Raw genomic sequence first — 8966 nt, forward strand, 5'->3', positions numbered from 1 at the left:
CCACGTACCACACCACCTCCCACCCCATGTCCCACACCATGTACCACACCACGTACCACACCACGTACCACACACCACGTACCACACACCACGTACCACACCACGTACCACACCATGTACCACACCACGTACCACACCATGTACCACACCACGTACCACACCATGTACCACACCACGTACCGCACCATGTACCACACCACGTACCACACCATGTACCACACCACCACAAGCTGAATGTATGTCTTTATTTGTTTACTTGTTACTTCTCACTTTCTTCTCGTTTAAATGTTTGTCACCATCTACTTTTAAACTGCACCACTTGACTTAAACATTTCTGTTTTCTTCTTTTTGCTCATTCCTGCTGAAAGAACTGGTGTAACTGAATCAGATTTGTAGATCAACAAACTCTTCCACAAGTTTTCAATGGAACCGAGTTCAGGATTTTGTAATGGACACACCAGAGCATTGACTGTATCCCCATTAAGCCACTTTGCAAATAAATTGTCCATTTGGAAAGTCAATTAGTGTCCAAATTTTAACTTCACGACTGACTGATGACCACAGGTTACTGTTTCCTCTTGTTACCATCTATTTTGTTACGTGCACCACGCTAACACCACTGTATTTTAAATCTGGAAGTGTGTTCTCCATCTTGTAAGCTTCCCCCTTCTTCTTGCTAATGTATCAATGATCATTATGTCCAAACACTTTCATTTTAGTTTTATCAGACAACAGAAGTTACAGGGACTTTGTAAGCTTTAGTCAACATGTCTCTTGCTTTTGAAATAATCACTTCTTCCAACCGTTCTGATTATGGAGTCACAGAACTCGTTTCATTATGGAGACCGATGGCCTCTTACCAGCTTTAGCCAGTGTCTTCACAAGGTCTCTGCTTTTGTTCCGGCGTTGATACGTCATTCCAAAACATGTTCACCTTTGGGAAGCAGAACTTGTGTAATTCATGAAGGAGATACTGGTGGGATACTTGCACATAATTATTTGAACATGTGGCAGATTCGGGCTTCTTAAACGCCTGCCAGGATGAAACAGACTTGTTGACGTCTGCCCTTTACTTCCTGTTCCCTTGTTTGACTTAAATGACTCAAATGTTGTGAGTTAACCTTCCAGAAACTTAGAAAGTCATCACCTCGTCGGATTTCTAGTATTGTGTAAAGCCACGGTGGTCTTATTTAATGTAAACATATGCATTTGAAGAAAAATAATTACAAATTCTACCCCTCGTCGTGCAGGTACCTAACAAATAGAAATCATTTTGGTAACTCTGACCTAAAACAGAAAAGTTGAATCAGATTTAATACAAAAAGTGAGGTTATGTTTTTTTTTTGTTTGTTTGTTTTTTGCACAGTGTATTTAAATATCTAGTTTCATGGTCAGGACACATTTCCAGATAGCTGCTGCACACCATTTGTCTCCATATTAATCGTGCATGCTGCTTTCTTCCGCTGTGGTTGTTACAGATTCTGATGTTTGGAGTAGAAGTGACACCTCGGCCAGTTTCCTCCTCTTCAGGGAACCTTTAACAAATGGAGTCAGACAGACGAAAATCTAACCTATTTAATACCGTGACACATACCACAGCCCTTTAAACACCAACATTCATAAAAGTAACACACTGACATGATTATAATGCAGCCTCCTCTCATGAATAGTCAAGACATAGACAGACAGGGGACAGAGTTTAGTATTTGATCCTTCAGCTGCTGCGTTGAGCAAAGTCAAATCCTTTTTGTGGACTGTGCCGGTGCTGCTCAGGGGATGCTTGATCACACACACATCTGGGGAGTTTAAGTCCTTCTCAGGACCTTGGGCTCCCTGTTACGTTCCATGACCTGTTTTTGCCATGTGAGGTGACGACTTACCCGGCTCTGGCAGGAAGTGACTGTCTGATGCTGAGGTTGCTCTGCAGCAACGTAGAGAGTTTCAGTGTAGTTGGCCTCTCTTTGAGTGGTTTTATTCCTGCAGCTGTTTAGGCACAAAGTTAGGGCCAGACGTTTACACCCCCATCATTAGGATTAATGTTATCTATTTAATAATGCACTCAGACTGTTTTTTTTTTCAATGGATGGAGTAGCAGTATGATAAAACATCCAATTTTACTGAGTAAAAGTTTTGCCTCCTCTGACTCTACAACTTTTCTCCAGAGGACATTTGGTTGGTCCTTGTGGAAATCTCCAGCCTGATGGCATTGATTTTAAAGCAGATGCCCTTTCCTGATTGCCGCTCTCTCAAGAATCAGTGTTCCTTTCTCATGCCACGTGTTTTGAGAAAATTTCAACATGAAGAAAGTTCTTTAAATTGCACAACTTGCCTGAGGCGCACCTGGTTCACCACGACTCGTCTTTTAAACAGTGGATGTCTCTGCAGATAAAATCTACATGTAAACGACAATTAGTGGAAGAAGAATCTATAGAGGAAGAGCATTTCCAATACAACTCTAACTACAAAGCTTGACATTCTAAATGTTTTTAAGGATTTACTAGAAATCTGGCTGCTTTTAGTATAGCCTCTATGTTAATATTTAACCCAAAACAAATGTGCTTTCAGAGCGAACCTCGCTGCTTTTCCTGTTTAATAAGTGCATGCGTGGTGAGACGTCATTCATGAGCACAGAAACATCAGCTGTAAACTATAAAATTCAATTCCCCTGAAATCTTTACTGTTGCATTAAATTCTGAAACGCTTTGCCACATATTTTCTTTCACTTGCTGCAGCCCAGCCCTCCTCACCCCATCCTGAACTATGGCCCAGGGCAAGCAAACGAAGTTCACAGCAATTATATGTAACCAGAATCCTAATTTCTATTATCAAATTTAATTCCGTTCCCAATTTATTCAATTATTGGCTAACACGGACCCCGTCTCTGCTCTGCAGGCCTCCCTGCAGGCATTGCTGACGCGGCCGAAGCCGTTGCAATCTCCCACCTTTCACTCAACTCCGTGGCTGCGTTTGACAGAAACATTTGCAGTTGTTTGGGGAATTTAAATGGAGGTGCACGGTTCAGGAAACACCCCCCACCTGTCGGAACCAGCCAGCGTGCCGAGTCTCTGCTGCGGGGAGATTTTTCCACTCTGTCAGCCACAGCGATATCTGCAGCTCCTCCATCCTCCTTCCCGAATCAATGCGAGTGCAGCCGTGTTTCCGCTGGTGCCATGTGTGCGCTACTTCATAAAAATATTCGGGATGCCAGTTTAACAGGGAGGTTTGTGCCTGACTTCAGTTGTAATCGTGATGTTCAGAGTTCACAGGGTCGTAATTCAGGGTCGGTTCAAACATGGGGAAAAAAAAAAAAAAATATATATATATATATATATATATATATATATATATACACTGCTCAAAAAAATAAAGGGAACACTCAAATAACACATCCTAGATCTGAATGAATGAAATATTCTCATTGAATACTTTGTTCTGTACAAAGTTGAATGTGCTGACAACAAAATCACACAAAAATTATCAATGGAAATCAAATTTATTAACCAATGGAGGCCTGGATTTGGAGCCACACACAAAATTAAAGTGAAATGTTCCCTTTATTTTTTTGAGCAGTATATATTTTCAGAATCCTTCGCTGCAAAATGTAAGCAAATAGTTTTCTCTGTTACTGTAAGTGCTGGCCTTACATAGAAGTGACTTTCTGACCGCATAGCATCCACATGTTCACCTGTTAGACATTTTTGAGTTGCAAAGATATTCACTGTCTGAAATTTGAACACATTTACTCATGTTCCCGTGAACGCATCACCACAGTAACAGATGGTGTTGGCAGCATCACGGAGGATTTCTGCAACATGTAAACTGGTCAGATTTGATGGAACGATACAAGGAGCTAAGTACAGGACAGTACCTGAAAGAAAACGTTTCAAGGCTACACAGGGTTTTATGCATCCTTTAAAATGCACCCTTCATATGACTGGTTTATTTAAAAGTATTATGTGATGAAGTCCAGGAATAAATCCTGTTGAGATCTTGTTTTAAAAATAGAAATTCATGGTCATAAAGTCTTGACTCTGAGTTATTTTGAGGAGAATGGACAAAGATTCCCATCTCTGATTGTCCAAAAAGTGGTAGGCCACACTTTTCAGATTCTTATTGGTAAGAAACTTTGAAGACCTTGTGTCATTTGACCGCTGTGCCTTACGTAATAACAACTCAATAAAATACATTGACATTTGTGGTTGTAATGTGACAAAATGAGAAAAATAGAACTTAGGTGTGATGTTATTTCCATGTGATTTTGTCTAAAGAAGCAGACAGACAGTGGAAGTGGTTCCATTGTCAGATCACTCTGACTTCTCTCATCAGATCACTCTGTGTTTTTGAGCAGCCACCAATTTTTTTGCTCTTATTTTTGGAGCTCAGGGAGAGAAACCCAGAACTGCAAAGCAGCATGTTTTTGTTTTTTCTTTTTTTTCTCCTTAAGACGGAGTGACATTTACGCTGAGTTTAACTCATTTTGCCCTCAGCCACAATCGCTCTAGGTGTGAATCAGGAAAATTACAAGTCATTTGTTTTTGATGCTAAGCGAGCGGGCCAACCAAACCAGCGGCGGCTCACCTCCTTCCTGCCTGCTTTAGTCTTCCTCCTGCAGCCTTCCTGCTGAGTCAAGAAGAAACTCACCGCCTGGTGGAAGATGAATCCGGCTCAAAATAGAGTCTTAGCTCCTTTCATATCCTCAGTTTTTTCTGCTGCCACTTGAGTGAGCGTTTGCGGATGGAAACGCTCACACAAAAAAGTGTATCGGCAAAGTTACACTGAGCTCCTGTCACACATTTCTCCCTCCCAGTCTGTGTCTAGCGACTCATCTTTTATTTATGTCAGAATCATTACAGGATACAAGAATAATAGAGATGGTATTTGGATAACTTTCCTGACATGTAAGGAAACTTTGCCTCCAAATTTAATTCTTGAAATCTTATATTCAACAAACCGGGCCACTGATGGGATTTTCTATAACTAAAGAGGAAAAAAAATAAAATATTTGATGTGCAAATCTTTGGGGTAGAAATTCAAGGCCACCATAAAACCCATATAGTTTGATTTTCCTGTAGCTGATTTCACAGTTGTTGTTGCTAAATTATAAGACATATCTAAAAATTACACAGCAAGTCCAGCAGACCCAAACGAACCCTCTCAGATTTGATTTCAACTCTTTTATGGGTCCACACCAGAGAGTGTTAAATATATACAACTCTTTTTGGAGAGTTGGTATCTAATTAAGCGTCAAGTATCAAATCTGTCTAGAGTTAGTCATTTAACACTGACTAACACCAACTAGGTGTCAGAGCTTAAATGTTAACTCTCCCAGAGTATTTTTTTTTATTTCATAAGAGTTATTTGTCGCCAATATTAAATAGGTATATTAGTCATCTTCTTCTCTTGTCTATAGTGGGAGGTAAATCTGTTCCTGAAGTTTGATGGTTTCTCTTCTTGTCTTCCTCTTTTCCTGTGACGTCTCCTTTCTCCTGTTTTCTCCGTCTTATTTAGCTCTGATTTAATCCCTCTCTTCTCCCACCTCCTGCCCGCATCCGGCTCACAATATTTCTCCATCCATACCTTTCTCCCTTCATCCACGCCCCCTTTTCTTCCTCTCCCTCTTAATTCTCAGGAGCGTCCCTGACCCCATTCATTCATCTCTCTTCAAGACGGTGACTCTGCTTTCAGCGATTACTCTACATGCTCCGCTCTCTCCAGCATCCCGTCCCTGTGTTTTCATCCGTTTTCACATCTACCCCCCCCTCCAAGCATATTTTGTTTTTCTCTTTCCATCACTCTCCTCCCTCTTTTGTCTTGATCCAACCTATCACCCTGGGGAAGTGATTGACAAGCAAGTAGGGCTCTTCCAAGGGGAGATTGTGATTGGCGAGGGAGATGAAAAGGATAAAGCCTTCTGGACTGCACTGCAAAAACGTTCTTTGAAATTTATCGCATCCTTTTTCGGAAGGTTTCTGCACGTCAGCCATGCTTGTAGTGGCTACTTTGAACTCTGCTTTTGTTCTCCGTTTCTGCTCCGGCGGCCAAAAAGACTTTGAGGAATTTGGAGAACCAAACTGAACAGTGAAATAAGTGAAGAAAAAAATATCAAAAAACAAAGAACAATGAATGAATGATTTCCATGACAACACACATAACAGTAAACAAGACAGAAACAAACTGTAAAATAATAATAATAAAAAAAAGGATAACAGATGCTGCAAAACATTCGTGAAAATTTACATTACAAATTCCCAAAAAACAAAGACAAAAGCAAAACAATCACTGAAAGAAGAGATAAGATTCACCTCATTTTTGCCCATTGTGTTAATTTCAAGGACAAAACCCCCTTCTTTACAAATGTTTTAACACATCATCAATCTCACTTTTTAAGTGTCCTTTTTCTTTCAAAATTGGTAGATATTAAAATTCCTGCAGGCTGGTTTTGATCTGTAACAGCTGAAATACGACAGAAGCTGTTAAAACTCAAGGTAATGTGCATCCCTGCAGCATTTCCTCAATTGTATGAGTTGCACAGGTGATTATATGTTGCACACTCAATGGTGCACAAAAACACCAGCAGGAGGGGGAGGAAAAATCCTCCATATTAGCATAAAACGTTTCTGTTTGCAACCAGGTTGTCAGGAAACTAGATTTCTGTCCATAGTTAAACAAACATTTTCAATTTATGCTTTAGTAGATGCAAAAAAGGGAAAACAAGTTTCCCCTAATTAACTATCACTGTTAGATTTTCACTCAGGTAGCACTTTATTAATTCTTGCAAGAATGGGAACAGCAAGCAGACGTGTGTGACAAGCAGCTCGGTGTCTGTTCAGTCTGATCCGCTCTGACTAGACAGAGAGTCACTGCCTACTTATTTAAGTCTTATCACTGAGGTTTCCCACAGGATGTCTGGGAACCAACGTTTCTGTCAGGCAGCTTTGTAACTCTTAATTGGGATGACCCAACCGTGAACGCAGAAGAGCGCTCCATGCTCGTCTTATGTGTTCCTCTTGGGATCTGTGAACCCTCCTTAAATTCCAGCAGGGTGAAAATGCAATGAATCACACAACAACAAAAAAAACCACATCTGGTCACTCAAGCAATCGATAAGAAGATAGTTTCTAAAATTCCTTTCCCAGTAGGTTACAACGATCTCCGTCTGGACCTAAATTATTTGTTTTATGATAATTAGATTTTTACACACCAAGCTCAGTGACTAGTTGTGGGAAATTATAGATTTTTTTTGTAAATCAGGGAGTCTGTTTAAGAGGTGACTTGTTGAATGATTACGTGACTGAAAGGTATCTAATGCATATGAGGATTAGCAAAGAAATGCAAAACACAAAAGTAAAAAATGTTTACAAATCTCTCTGTGATTATGGCTAAGAAAAACCACAGTCCGTCCTGTTTGGGCTTCAGCTTTTTCTTTCTTTACGTTTTTTTTTTTTTTTTTTTTGGTTTGTTTTGCAGTGTATCCAGCTGGGATCAGGGTTTGAGGGCGGTGCATTTAAAAAAGACTGTCTCAATACCGCCACCATGTGGTGTGAACGGCTCATGACTTACAAGATTACATCATGTCTCTACGAGGTTTCTCATTCAGACTGACCTGTGCTTCCTGTCTGCCCCAACTTATCACATACTAGGTGAGGTAAATTCACTGCGGAAACTGTGCAAATGCATCAGACTTAAATACAATAATGTACAAGTATCTTATGCAGAGTAGGAATCTGCTCTGTTGAATCGCTATTGCTCCTAAAAATATCCAAGCACACTGAAACATACTAGCTCCCAGATAATTCTCCGAATGAAAAAAGTCTAACACACACGCTCACACACACATAATGCTCCTGAACACACTCCCTCTGGGACTTAAACCCACCTGTTCCCAGCTTCTTCAACCAGAAAACGATACGAGAGAGAGAATGTGTGTATGTGTGTAGGTGTGTGTGTGTGTGTGTGTTGGGTTATACCTGCACAGTGTTATAGCTGCTGAGGACCTGAGTAGCTGCTTCTATATTTGGATACACATTAATCGAATGCATGCGTAGTAACGACTGCTGCACACAATCACATGAGAGATTAATGTTCAGGTCTCAGGTCCGTAATTCTGATCATGCCTGGCCGCTCAGTGGACAATAACTCCGGCCTGTCTTGGTGCTTCTCGAGGCTTTTTGTTAATGATTTGCAGTTGAAAGCAGCTGCTGTGTGTGTTTGATTTGGTGAGCTGTGTCACCTGCAGCAGAGACAGATACAGCTGTCAGCTCATTACTGGGGGTCAGGTTGAAGCAGGCATCATTAAGCTGCTCTGTGGAGAGCTGTCCACGTTGACCGTTTGGCTCTGCTTGGACTTTAATGTCTGCCTTCAAATCTCAGAGGTAGCTCGTTATCACGTCCCTGGGAAAACCTCAAAGGAGCTCAGCATGTGAGAATAACGGCAAAATGGGCTTGACTGTGTAAAAATGCTCACACGGTTCTTAATCCTGGTAAGGGCTGGTGATCGGTTAAAACATTTTAACTTTCTCAGTAAAGAAAGAGCTTTGTCTGTTTTTTTTTTCTACTAATGACTTCAAGCCAATATGTAGAAACAGATGATTATTTATAAACTAACACCTTTATTGGACTCTGGTGTCACTCCACACACTGCCACCTTCTGGACATAAATGTAAATTTCCACAGCTACCCAAATTTAGGAAAAAAAAAGACTAATATAATTGTTAAAAAGACTTTATGGATTCATTTTATGTTGTGATGAAATTATAAAAATTGATATGTCCATCTTTGTGGACATCTTGTGTCACTGGCTATGTTTTATCAAGCATTTTGACTATATTGCTCTTGGAGATATTTAAACAGCCTTTTTTCAACATATTTATAAACGTTTGCTTTAAGATATGGGGTTTTGTTACGAAAATAACACTTGTTCTAACATTTTATTGTGTGAGTTACAGTGAAATCCTACAAATTGAATT

The sequence above is a fragment of the Poecilia latipinna genome, unplaced genomic scaffold (assembly GCF_001443285.1).
Source record: "Poecilia latipinna isolate Pla-1442-1.1 unplaced genomic scaffold, P_latipinna-1.0 Scaffold239, whole genome shotgun sequence".
NCBI lineage: Eukaryota > Metazoa > Chordata > Actinopteri > Cyprinodontiformes > Poeciliidae > Poecilia > Poecilia latipinna.